Source organism: Mirounga leonina, unplaced genomic scaffold (assembly GCF_011800145.1).
Source record: "Mirounga leonina isolate KUSES-001 unplaced genomic scaffold, KU_Mleo_1.0 Mir_201, whole genome shotgun sequence".
Classification (NCBI taxonomy): domain Eukaryota; kingdom Metazoa; phylum Chordata; class Mammalia; order Carnivora; family Phocidae; genus Mirounga; species Mirounga leonina.
This window is the reverse complement of record NW_023270504.1, coordinates 26969367-26983778: the sequence shown is the minus strand read 5'-3', so window position 1 is coordinate 26983778 and position 14412 is coordinate 26969367.

The following is a 14412-nucleotide window of genomic DNA, read 5'->3' as shown; positions in this document are numbered from 1 at the left end:
CTCCACTATTTATGAACTGTGTGACCTTGCAAAAATTTTGAACCTCTCTGAGCCTCATTATTTTCATCTGCAAAATGAGATCGTTATTTCATAAGACTGTGATAGAAATTAGCAATAATATATGCAAATGGCCCTGTGCAAAGCACTCTATAGCTCTCCCCCGGTCCTTTATCTTAAACACTTTGAAAATCTCTCACCCAGTTAAGGGAGGACAAGCCCAAAGTGAGAAGGACCCTCTCCCATCTCAAGGGGTGGGAGAGAGACATGTGGGCTTCCAGTTCTTAATTCCTGGCCACCAGAGCATATGTGGTGATGGCTGCAAACATATGCCGGAGCAGGCAGTCTAGATTCCTAAAATATTCTGAAAACCAGTAATAGCCCTGGTATCGTCCCTGTTAAATATAAAACTTAAGTAATTCATTCTATTAAAAAGCCTGAGTCTTATTTTTATCGGGTGATGTGATGAGGCCCTGTTCTAAATGCGCCTCCTGGGTCTGTCTCTATAGCAACTCCACTGTGCTCATATATCCATATATTTCTCCTGAAGGCTAATTAAGTTGACAACTGCTAGGGCTTCTTGGTTTACCAGATTTGCACTTGACCCTTCTCTTGGGGCTTAGGGACCCCTATGGATGTGAAGTGATAGAGAAAAGAGTAACAGGTGGAGGAGGCCTCTCTGTGGACCCCTCTTTCAAATAGTTGCCCAGCAGCCTTTGGGGTTGTCAATCACTCTCTTTGGATGAGCCAAGAGTTGGTGGAGGTGAGTGGGAAACAGTGTGAATGTCTGTCTCCTTCCGTGACAGGGTCTTTGTCCCTGAGTGGGGTACCACCCAGTATAGATCGGTCGAATTTGGCACATTACCTACACAGTGGAACCACTTCTGTAATACCAAGCAGGTGGCTTTCTAGGACTCTTATTTATTACATAATAAAGCTCAAGCACCTCAGAGTGACCGTAAAGGAAAGCACATAAAACTCATCTTGACTGTGAAAAGCTGTGTTTATTTGTATTTTTCACATTGGTTTTAAAAAAGTAGTACTTGCCTTTTTCTATAGATAATTTGGAAAATACAGAAAACTGTAAGGTAGAAAATAAAATAACCATTTGTGTTTAGTGTCTTTATATCTTCTGTCTCAGCTTTCTTTGAGCTCCTTTGGCACAGGAGTCTGGCCGCCTCCCTTTGCCTCCCCCTTCCTCTTGCTCAGACAGGCACCTGTGTGCCTACGTCCGGTGTTTCAGGGTCGGGTTTGCTTGACAGATTTGATGGGTATGACGTGGGCATGTGCAGAGGGGAGGGATTAAGAAGAACCCCTGCCCTCGAGCTGAGCAAAAGAGGTACTGAGGGCTCATAAAACTTGCTACAAGTGGGAGGATTCAAGAGAGAAACTTTGACCAGAACAAAGGTTCTGCCGGGAGAAGTCAGGTGCTGTCTTGCTAGCTGGTCTGTGGACGAATCCATACTTTGTTCTTTCCTAGTGGAACTCAACTCCTCCAGGTCTCAGCCGTGTAAGTGGGACTCCATTAGCGTCATGATCCAAATTTCCCCAGTTTTTGCCTCTACCAGCTCATGTGGAGGGATCTCACCCCACTATAAATTGTCCCCAAGTTATTTGTGGAGTTCCCAGAGCATGTCTCACATATGTTTGTGAGTACGTGACTGCTCCTGCCTGGGATCACTGCAGGGCATCTGTGTGGACCATCCTGTCCATCAGCCTGCCGCCTCCCCCTGGCAGCCATGCATATGACATTTCTCGCCACAACTCATGACCTGAAGACCTCAAGGACTGAAAGCTGCTTTGTGTTCTGTTTCAAAGAAGGAACGCGTATCTCAGGCCCTTCCTCATAGTTATACTTGTTAAAGGAATGTCTGACCGGTACTACTTGTCCCCTGGTGATTTATTCATTGGGATTTTATTTTCAGATTCCCTGCCTGTAGCATATATTCAGTCTTTGTTCATGGGACAAGCTCATCAGGTTCGGTTCCCTTTTCCTTCAGGATGGAGGCTCCTCAGCCCTCAAGCAAATAGACTTCCACTGGGGCCAGCCCACCGGTTGTCCACATGTGTCTGAATCCCAACCTAAGTTCACATGGAACACCGTGCTCCACTCCCTGCAGCCCCTCCTTGGGGAGGGAAGGTGGCCTGGACACTCAGCTTTGTGGCCTGGTTGTTAAGGATTGGCAGAGTGTGCTGGGAGGAGGGCATGTCCTCCCCTCCACCCCAGAAATCATCTTCTGGATCTATCCTTCAATCTGAGCACCCATCTTCCTGTGGCTGTTTGTCTTCCTGCCTCCCGGCTCTGTCATTCTTCTCTGTCTCCCCTGCTCTCTCCCCCTACTCTCTCCCCATCCTCTCCCCTTACTATCCTCTACCATATGTACAAACCTAGAGGGCTAGCCAACTGCCAAGGAGGCAGCACCTCAGGGTTGATGACTTACCACCATGGCAGCACATCTCAGCTGAATTTGCAAAGGGGCAGAGGAGTCAGATAACTTTCTGGAGCCTCAGAACATAAGGGATTTTGGCTCTGCTCAGACTTTTGCGGTTTCTCAGATTTGCCTTTCATGATCATCATCTAATAATACCTACTGCGTGCTGAGGAGGGCATGCACCCTGCCAGCCACCATGCAGAGTTATGTAAAAGACTCAGCCCTTAGTGGCAGGCTCCCCAGTGTGGCACGACAGGCCCATGGTGTCCTGACCTCTGTTGGCCTCTCCAGCTCTGGAGATTTTTGCTTCAGGAACCCCACATGGCCTGTTGTTCTTAGGCACACTTTGTGTTGCTTCTGCCTCCCTGTCTTTGCTCTAACTGTCCTCTTTTCCTGGCAAATTGCTTCCCATCTTTAAGGACTCAGCTTAAATGTCACCTCCGGAAGCAATCCCCGGCAACCTTCCACCTGTCTCTAGGTCTCTAAGCTGAACTTGGTGCCCCCATCTCCACTGCCCGCCCCATCCTCGCCTCATTAGTGCTTTGCACATATCTTTATCACTGCCCTTACCAGGTTATATTATAATAATTTGACTAGGTATCACTCTGAGAGTGGGATCCTTGAGGCAAGCAATGGTGTCTTACTGATCTCTGTATATTCAGAACCCAGCACAGTGCCTGCCACATAATAAAGCTGATAAAATGTCTGAACAGCTATTGTTGAATTAAAGGCTTTGAATCTATGGATTTCACTAGGCAAGGGATTCTCAGACAAGGGCCCAACCCTCTGTGAAGGAGTGGTCAGCATTTTGGTGGGGGTGGGGCATATTCATTAAAAAAATACACACAACATTTTCAATCTTCTGATTTTCATTTTGTCATGAAAAAAAAAATTTCTATTGGAGACTTCTGCTTCCACCATGATGGGGAAACTTGCACTGGATTTGCTGCCTCCACTGCAGACAGCAAGAACACTGACAGATGGAACAATTGTTTTTAGACATTGTTAATGGGCAGCACAGGACTGTGGTCTCTGGAAGAAAGGAGACAAATGAGATGGATTCTAGCATCACCTTTTCCTTCTGCCTGGAGACACTCTCCCAGACCACAGAGCAGGAGAGCAGAACCCAAGCACAGCCCAGAGGTCACAGTGAGATGATACAGAGACCAGTGTTTGAAGGAGACTGAGGAAGCAAGAACTTGCAGGGTAGAACACCAAAGAAGAAGGCATATGTAGAGAAAGAGCTCCAGAAATCTGGATGTACTTGCCCTTAAGTCTGTTGCTCAATACCCAACCACACAAATATAGGGTGAACTCCATGAGAACAGGATAAGCACTATCAGAACACTGGAAGGTGGGCAATTTCCAGAGCTCACAGGGTTGTTTGTGTTTAGACCAGCCAGAGTGGAGAGAACTAGATTTTCTCAATAGAGAGCATTCAGCAGAGACCGCAGAAGAGGAATACCTTAGTAATAGTGATAATTAGGCCTTGGACTAAGTCTCTGGGCCCTCTCCTCAACATTTTAAAGACTTCTACTTCTGGCTCAGGTACAATAACAGGAACTGGATTTACTCATCTGTTCAAAACAACTAAAAAACTGGAAAAGATGTATCACACAACAGTTTTTCAGACATTAGATATCAGGACACAAAGGGCAATGATCTCTGAGAAATGAGAAATTAACAAAGTGAATGATACAGTTGTCTAGTTTACTGTCTTAAGATAATTCTCAGGCACAGCTCAGGGAGAAGAAACGTAGGTGGATCCTGGGAAACACTTTGAATTGAGGAAACAAAGTTGACTGAGGGAGATGAAGGCAGAGTTTTCAGGGCAGAGTACCAGACAGGAGACAGCTATGTAAGAGAGAACTCAGAGATGTGCAGAGGGGCAATCCCCTGCAGTGGTCAGCAGGGTACAGATTAGCACACGTGTAAGCATCCTGAATCTGGGGAGAGAGTTACCCAAAAGGATTAGAGAGAATAGTACTTGGAGCTCACAGAGGGCTGGAGACAGTGCTTGTTACTACCAGACAGATGGAAAAATATAGTAATTCATGGGACATTAGTTTGAATATTTACAAGGGTCTTCCCTTAATAGTGGGGCATAATTATCCTCAGACCAAATGCTGCTCTGGTGCCACCTAACAAATACTAAAAGAAAAACTCAAAAGAATCAATCTATTTTCAAGTAACTTAAATTCACTCCAGGAATTTTCATAGAAATAAAAAAAACATGCAGACTCCAACAAGGTAAACTTCAAATGTCTGGCATGCAATAAAACATGACCAGTCACACAGAGAAGCAGGATGATATGAGTCATAAGAAGGAGAAAACCTTAAAAAGTAGAAACCAACCCATGACTGACCCAAATGTTAGCATTATTAGACAAGGACATTAACATAGTTATTATCATTGTATTTTATGTGCTCAAAAAGCTAGAGGAAAGATTAAACATGGTAAGTAGAATCACAGATGATATAAAAATGACCCAAATGGAACTTCTAGAGATGAAAACCATAGTGCCTGAAATGGAAAACAGACTTGATGGGATTAATGACAGATTAGACACTGCAGAAGAACACATTAGTAAAATCAAAGACATAACAATAGAAACTATCCAAACTGATCATGGAGAGAAAAAGTAATTCAAAAAGTGAACAGAGCATCATTCAAGCAACCTAGTATATATGTAATTGGAGTCTCTGATGTAGGGGAAGAGACAAAAAAATTTTGAGGAAATAATGGCTAAAAAATGTCCCACTTTGAGAACTATAAATTCATAGATTCAAGAAGGTCAATAAACCACAAGCACAAGAAATATAAAGAAAACTCTAAGGCAATCATAATCAAATTATAAAAATCAGTGGCAAACAAAAAGTTTTAAAAGCAACCAGAGAAAAAACACTTATTATGTACAGAGAAACAAAGGTAAGGATAACAGCAGATTTTTTTTTTTTTTTTTTGCAGGAAATATTGCAAATGAGAAGGTGGTGAATGAACATCTTTAAAATACTGAAAGAAAACTCTTATCAATGTAGAATCCTATATTCAGCAAAATATTTATTTATTTATTGTTAAAATTTTAGAGTTTAAATACTTAGAGTATGTGTGCATGTGAGCAGGGGAGGGGCAGAGGAAGAGAGAGAGAGAATCTTAAGCACACTCTGCACTGAGCAGAAACCCTGCTTCAGGGCTCAATCTCACAACCCTGAGATCATTACCTGAGCTGAAATCAAGAGTTGGATGCTTAACTGCCTGAGCCACCCAGGTGCCCCAAAATATCTTTTTTAATAGGCAAAATAATGCCATTTTCAGCCAACAAAAGCTGAAAGAATTTATCGCTAGCAGACTCATACTACAAGAAATGTTAAAGGAAGTCCTTTCAGGAGAGTAAAAATGATACCAGATGGAAGTATGGATCTACCTAAAGAGCATCAGAAATGGTAAGTATGTTGGTAAATATAGAAAATTCTAAAACTTAACATTTAAATCTCTTTAAAGATGACTGATGGATTAAAGTAATAATAACAATATAGTGTAGAGTTTATAATATATGTAGAAATAAAATATATGACAATAGCAGAAAGTCTCGGAGGAAATGCTATAGATCCGTATGTTATACACAAAGTAGTATAATATCACTTTAAGGTAGAGTGTATTACATAAAAAATGTACTCTATAAACCCTAAACCAACCACTAAAAAAATAACAAGAGTTATAGCTAGTAAGTTAACAAATGAGTTAAAATAGAATCCCCTACAATGCATAACTAACCCAAAGGAAGGCAGAAAAAGAACAAGAGAGCAATGAAAATAAATAGCAAGATGCTAGATTTAAAACCCAATTTTGTCAATAATTACTATATATTACAATATAAATAGTCTAAAAATATAAATTAGCAAAGAAAGTGTGTCACAACAGACAAAAAAAAAAAAAAAAAAAAAAGACCCAATGTATGCTGCCTAGAATAAAACCATTATAAATGTACAGATGTAAATATATTAAAAATAAAGTAAAATAAAGCTGAAATGTCTATATTAACATTAGTCAAAATAGATTTATCAAAGAATAGTATAAAAATTATTAAAAGTTCATTTCATAATGAAGAAGGGACAATTAAGTCATAAATTATAGTCATAAATAAGTATACATTTGATATTAGAATTTCAGAAAACATGAAAAAAAACCTGATATAACCACAAAGAGCAATAGATAAATCCACAATTACAGTCAGAGATTTCAATACCTTCTGTCAACAATTCATAAAACAAGGAGACTGAAAATAAGTAAGGATAGAAGAGAAGACCTGAGCAACACTATCAACCAACCTGACCCGGATGACATTTATAAAACTCTCTATTCAAAAATAGTAAAATACCTATTATTTTCAAGGGCACATGGTACATTTATCAAGACAGATTATACTATGGGCCAAAAACAAATATTGATTGGATTCAAGTCATATAAAGTATGTTTTTTTGACAACAATAGAATTAGAAATCAATAACAGAAAATATCTGGAAAATCTTCAAATGTTTGAAAACTAAATAACCTACTTCTAAATAATCCACAGGTAACAGAAGAAATCTAAAGGGAAATTAAAAAGTATTTTGAACTAAATGAAAATGTATGATAATACAACTTAAAAAACTTTGTGGACTGCCACTATAGTGGTATTCAGAGGAAAATTTATAGCACTAAATGTCTATATTAGCAAAAGAAGAAAAATCTCAAATCAATGACCTCAACTTTGACTTTAAGAAACTAGAAAAAAAAGAGTAAATTAAATCTAAAGTGAGAATAAAGGAAATAATAAAGATTAGAAAGATCAATAAAATAAAAAATGGGGAAAAAGAGAAAATTAATACAACTAAGAGTTGAATTTTTAAAAAAGATTTTATTTATTTGAGAGACAGCGTGTGCCCAAGTGGGGGGAAGGGGAGAGGGAGAGGAAGAGGGACAATCAGACTCCCCACTGAGCATGGAACCTGATACAGAGCTAGATCCCATGACCTTGAGATCATGACCTGAACCAAAATCAAGAGTCAGATGCTCAACCAACTGAGCCACCCAGGTGCCCCTAAAAATTGAATTTTTAAAGATCAATAAAATTAATGACCTCTAGCCAGACTGATCAGGAAAAAAATAGAGAAGAGGAAAATTTCAATATTGGGAATGAGAGAAGTGACATTCCTTCAGATTCTACAGGTATCGAAAGAATAAAAAAGAAGTATTATGACCAACTTTATGACAATAGATTTGGTAAGTTCACTGAAATGGATCTATTCCTTGGAAGATCCAGGTTACTAAAGCTCACTCAAGTAGAAATAAATAATCCCCTGCCCAAATAAATAATAACCTGAATAGTCCTAAAAATATAACCTGAAATTTATAGTTAAAAATTTCCCAAGAAGAAATCTTCAGACCCAGAGGGTTTCACTGGTAAATTCTATTAAATATTTAAAGAAGATATAATATCCATGTTACAGAACCTGGACTGGATTGCCAGATGGAAGAACCAAGTGGCACTCAGAGGTCTTGGAGGATAGGAGGTTTATTTAACGCTGGCATGCTCAGAGGAGAGTGGTCTCCAAAGGTCTGAGCCCTGAGCACAAACAAAGGGGACAATTTATACACTTCTACTTCCACATACTTGGCACTTTCAGCTTGTTCGCGAAGCAGGGGCAGGGAGAAGAACTCGGAAGAGCCCTTGGGCAAGGACTGGGACTCTCCTTGGCTCAGTCGGCCATCTTAGAACACAGAATTTCTTTATCATCCATTCTCCACAAACTCTTGCAGAAAATTGATGAAAAGGAAACTCATTCTATGAGGCCTACATTACCACTTACCAAACCAGATAAAGACATTACAATAAAAAAAAAGGACTGTAGATCAATATCTCCATGAACATAGATGCAAACATTCATAAGGAAATTTTTGCAAATCAATTACAAAAATATAGAAAAATCATAACTCATTATGACAATGTGGAACTTATCCCAAGAATGCAATCTTGGTTTACCACTCAAGGTAAGATGTGTGGAGAAGTGAATCCGAGGTGTATTAGGGAAGATAGACAGTGGGGGGAAGGGAGCCTCCGTCAGCTGCTACTGGCAAGTGATAGAGCAGCAGAGCACAAAATCAGATCTTTTAGAAGTCTGCTCCGATGAGGGATGTGGCTCCAGTGGCTAAGTGGGGGGTGGAACCCTCGCTGGGACAGTGTGGTCTCAGGACCCTCAGGGTCACAGAAAGACCAGGGGTGCCTGAGTGCGGCAGAGCTCCCAGGTATTGGAGCAGGAAAGCTGGCAGCAGAGATGGAGTGGAGGAGTGTGCTCTCAGCTCAGGGTTGCCATAAACTGTGATCCGCAGCACAGTTGGGCCACTGCTCCTCCAGGAGGGACCCAAAAAGCAGCAGATCCAGGGAGATTCCCCTTCCTCCCCTGGGAGGAGCAGTGCGGGAGCACACCACAGGGATCTGCTGGGTTTGGAGACTCCATACGGGGTCAGGTGACAGAGATAGAAACGCTCAGAGGCCGGGTGAGCATAGAGTGCAGCCAGAGACCAGGGAGAAGGGAGTGACTGACTGCTTTTCTCTGGGGGCTCACTGAGGAGTGGGGCCCTGAGTTCTCAGCTCCTCCAGGGCGGAGATTGAAAGGCCGCCATTTTCACTCTTGTCCTCCAAAGCGGTAGGGAAAGCTTGCAGGGAACAAAAGCTCCCAAGAGCAAACCCGAGCAGATTACTTAGCCCAGACCGGGCAAGGGTGGGGCAATTCCACCTCCGGCAAAGACATTTGGGAACCACGGCAACAGGCCCCTCCCCCAGAAGATCAGCAAGAACAGCCAGCCAAGACCAAGTTTACCGATCAATGAGAATGGCAGAACTCCAGCTCTAGGGGAATACTGCACATAGAATTCATGGCTTATTTCCCATGATTCTTTAGTCTTTCAAAGTTAATTTTTTTAATTTTCTTTTTCTTTTTTAAAAATTTTTTCTTTTTCCCTTTTTCAACCAACATCTTATCAGTCCCTTTTTAAAAAATATTTTTTATTTTTCATTTTTAGAGTCATAGTCTATCCCTTCATAGTAGTTAACCTTATTTTTGGTGTATATATAAGTTGCTTTCGCTTGAAAATTTTGGGATACAGTTTCTTCTAACAGATCAAAATATACCCTAAATCTCTAGTGTATGGCTTTGTTCTAGTCTCCTGCCTGATCACATTCTCTCCCCCTTTTTTTAAAAAAAAATTTCTCTTCTTTCTTTTTTCAACCAACTTCTTGTCTTATCAATTCCTTTTATAAAATATTTTATAATTTTCATCTTTACAGTAATATTCCATCCCTTAATTGTATTTGCCCTTATTTTTGGACATATATAAGCTTTTCTTTATTTAAACTTTGGGAGGTAGTTTTTTCTAACAGACCAAAATACACCCAAAATCTAGTGTGTGGCACTGATCTATTCACCAGTCTGATCATATCTGATCATATTCTTTTCTTTTTTCTTTCTTTCCCTTTCTTTTCTCCTGGTTTCAGGTCTCTTCTGATTTGTTTAGCGTATATTTTTCTGGGGTCGTTGTTACCCTGTTAGCATTTTGCTCTCTCATTCATCTATTCTCCTCTGGGACAAAATGACAAGATGGAAAAAATTCACCTCAAAAAAAAGAACAAGAGGCAGTACTGACTGCCAGGGACCTAATCAATATGGACGTTAGTAAGATGTCGGAACTAGAGTTCAGAATGATGATTATAAAGATACTAGCTGGGCTTGAAAAAAGCATGGAAGTTATTAGAGAAACCCTTTCTGGAGAAATAAAAGAACTAAAATCTAACCAAGTAGAAAAAAGGCTATTAATGATGTGCAATAAAAAATGGAGGCTCTAACTGCTCGGATAAATGAGGCAGAAGAGAGAATTAGTCATTGAGAAGACCAAATGATGGAAAATAAAGAAGCTGAGAAAAAGAGAGATAAACAACTACTGGATCACGAGGGTAGAATTTGAGAGATAAGTGATACCATAAGACAAAACAATATTCAGTAATTGGGATCCCAGGAGAAGAAGAAAGAGAGAGAGGGGCAGAAGGTATATTGGAGCAAATTATAGCAGAGAACTTCCTGAATTTGGGGAAGGAAACAGGCATCAAAATCCAGGAGGCACAGAGAACCCCCCTCAAAACCAATAAAAATAGGTCAACACCCCGACATCTAATAGTACTTACGAGTTTCAGCAAGAAAGAGAAAAAGCAGCTCGGGAGAAGAGATCTGCAACCTACAATGGTAGAAACATTAGATTGGCAACAGACCTATCCACAGAGACCTGGCAGGCCAGAAAGGACTGGCAGGATATATTCAGAGCACTAAATGAGAAAAATATGCAGCATGCAGCCAAGAATACTATATCCAGCTAGGCTGTCATTGAAAATAGAAGGAGAGATAAAAAGCTTCCAGGACAAACAAAAACTAAAGGAATTTGCAAACACGAAACCAGCCCTACAAGAAATCTTGAAAGGGGTCCTCTAAGCAAAGAGAAAGCCTAAAAGTAACATAGACCAGAAAGGAACACAGACAATATACAGTAACAGTCACCTTACAGGCAATACAATGGCACTAAATTCATATGTCTCAATAGTTACCCTGAATGTAAATGGGCCAAGTGCCCCAATCAAAAGACACAGGCTATCAGACTGGATTAAAAAACAAGACCCATCAATATGCTGTCTGCAAGAGACTCATTTTAGACCCAAAGACACCTCCAGATTGAGAGTGAGGGGGTGGAAAATAATTTACCATGCTAATGGACACGAAAAGAAAGCTGGGGTGGCAATCCTTATAGCAGACAAATTAGATTTTAAACCAAAGACTGTAATAAAAGATGAGGAAGGACACTATATCCTACTTAAAGGGTCTATCCAACATGAAGATCTAACAATTGTAAATATCTATGCCCCTAACATGGGAGCAGCCAATTATATAAGGCAATTAATAACAAAAGCAAAGAAACACATCGACAACAATACAATAATAGTGGGGGACTTTAACACCCCCCTCACTGAAATGGACAGATCGTCTAAGCAAAAGATCAACAAGGAAATAAAGACTTTAAATGACACACTGGACCAGATAGACTTCACAGACATATTCAGAACATTCCATCCCAAAGCAACGGAATACACATTCTTCTCTAGTGCCCATGGAACATTCTCCAGAATCGATCACATCCTAGGTCACAAATCAGGTCTCAACTGGTACCACAAGATTGGGACCATTCCCTGCATATTTTCAGACCACAATGCTTTGAAACTAGAACTCAATTACAAGCGGAAAGTCAGAAAGAACTCAAATACATGGAGGCTAAAGAGCATCTTACTAAAGAATGAATGGGTCAACCAGGAAATTAAAGAAGAATTTTAAAAATTCATGGAAACCAATGAAAATGAAAACACAACTGTTCAAAATCTTTGGGATGCAGCAAAGGCGGTCCTAAGAGGCAAGTATATAGCAATACAAGCCTTTCTCAAGAAACAAGAAAGGTTTCAAATACACAACCTAACGCTACACCTAAAGGAGCTGGAGAAAGAACAGCAAAGAAAGCCTAAACCCAGCAGGAGAAGAGAAATAATAAAGATCAGAGCAGAGGGCGCCTGGGTGGCTCAGTTGGTTAGGCGACTGCCTTCGGCTCAGGTCATGATCCTACAGTCCTGGGATTGAGTCCCACATCGGGCTCCCCTGCTCAGCGGGGAGTCTGCTTCTCCCTCTCCCACTCCCCCCCTTGTGCTCTCTCTCTCTATCTCATTCTCTATCTCATTCTCTCTCTCAAATAAATAAATAAAATCTTTAAAAAAAAAAAATCAGAGCAGAAATCAATGAAATAAAAACCAAAAGAACAGTAGTGTTCTAAACTAGGAGCTGGTTCTTTGAAAGAATTAACAAGATTGATAAACCCCTGGCCAGACTTATCAAAAAGAAAAGAGAAATGACCCAAATAAATAAAATCATGAATGAAAGAGGAGAGATCACAACCAACACCAAAGAAATACAAACAGTTATAAGAACATATTATGAGCAACTCTATGCCAGCAAATTAGATAATCTGGAGGGAATGGATGCATTCCTAGAGATGTATCAACTACCAAAACTGAACCAGGAAGAAATAGAAAACCTGAACAGACCTATAACCACTAAGGAAATTGAAGCAGTCATCAAAAATCTCCCAACAAACAAAAGCCCAGGGCGAGATGGCTTCCCAGGGGAATTCTACCAAACATTTCAAGAAGAATTAATACCTATTCTTCTGAAACTGTTCCAAAAAATAGAAATGGAAGGACAACTTCCAAACTCGTTTTATGAGGCCACCATTACCTTGATCCCAAAACCAGACAAAGACCCCATCAAAAAGGAGAATTACAGACCAATATCCTTGATGAACATGGATGCAAAAATTCTCACCAAAATACTAGCCAATAGGATCCAACAGTACATCAAAAGGATTTTTCACCACAACCAAGTGTGATTTATCCTTGGGCTGCAAGGTTGGTTCAACATCTGCAGATCAATCAATGTGATAAAATACATCAATAAAAGAAAGAATAAGAACCATATGATCCTCTCAATAGATGCAGAAAAAGCATTTGACAAAGTACAGCATCCTTTCTGGATCAAAACTCTTCAGAGTATAGGCATAGAGGGTACATACCTCAATATCATAAATGCCATCTATGAAAAACCCACAGCAAATATCATTCTCAATGGGGAAAAACGGAGAGCTTTCCCCCTAAGGTCAGGAACACTGCAGGGATGCCCACTATCACCATTGCTACTCAACATAGTATTGCAAGTCCTAGCCACAGCAATCAGACAACAAAAAGAAATAAAAGGCATCTGAATCGGCAAAGAAGAAGTCAAACTCTCACTCTTTGCAGATTATATGATACTTTATGTGGAAAACCCAAAAGACTCCACCCCCAAACTGCTAGAACTCATACAGGAATTCAGTGAAGTGGCAGGATATAAAATCAATGCACAGAAATCAGTGGCATTCCTATACACCAACAACAAGACAGAAGAAAGAGAAATTAAGGAGTTGATCCCATTTACAATTGAACCCAAAACCATAAGATACCTAAGAATAAATCTAACCAAAGAGACAAAGGATCTGTACTCAGAAAACTATAAAATACTTATGAAAGAAATTGAGGAAGACAGAAAGAAATGGAAAAACGTTCCATGCTCATGGATTGGAAGAACAAATATTGTGAAGATGTCAATGCTACCTAGAGCAATCTACACATTCAATGCAATCCCCGTCAAAATACCATCCACTTTTTTCAAAGAAATGGAATAAATAATCCTAAAATTTGTATGGAACCAGAAAAGACCGCGAATAGCCAGAGGCATGTTGAAAAAGAAAAGCAAAGCCGGCGGCATCACAATTCCGGACTTCCAGCTTATTACAAAGCTGTCATCATCAAGACAGTATGGTACTGGCACAAAAACAGACACATAGATCAATGGAACAGAATAGAGAGCCCAGAAATGGACCCTCAACTCTATGGTCAACTAATCTTCGACAAAGCAGGAAAGAATGTCCAACGGAAAAAAGACAGTCTCTTCAACAAATGGTGTTGGGAAAATTGGACAGCCACATGCAGAAGAATGAAACTGGACCATTGCCTTACACCACACACACAAATAGACTCAAAATGGTTGAAAGACCTCAATGTGAGACAGGAGTCCATCAACATCCTAAAGGAGAACACAGGCAGCAACCTCTTTGACCTCAGCCGCAGCAACTTCTTCCTAGAAACATTGCCAAAGGCAAGGGAAGCAAGGGCAAAAATGAACTATTGGGACTTCATCAAAATAAATGCTTTTGCAAAGCAAAGGAAACAGTCAACAAAACCAAAAGACAACCGACAGAATGGGAGAAGATATTTGCAAATGACATATCAGATAAAGGGCTAGTATCCAAAATCTATAAAGAACT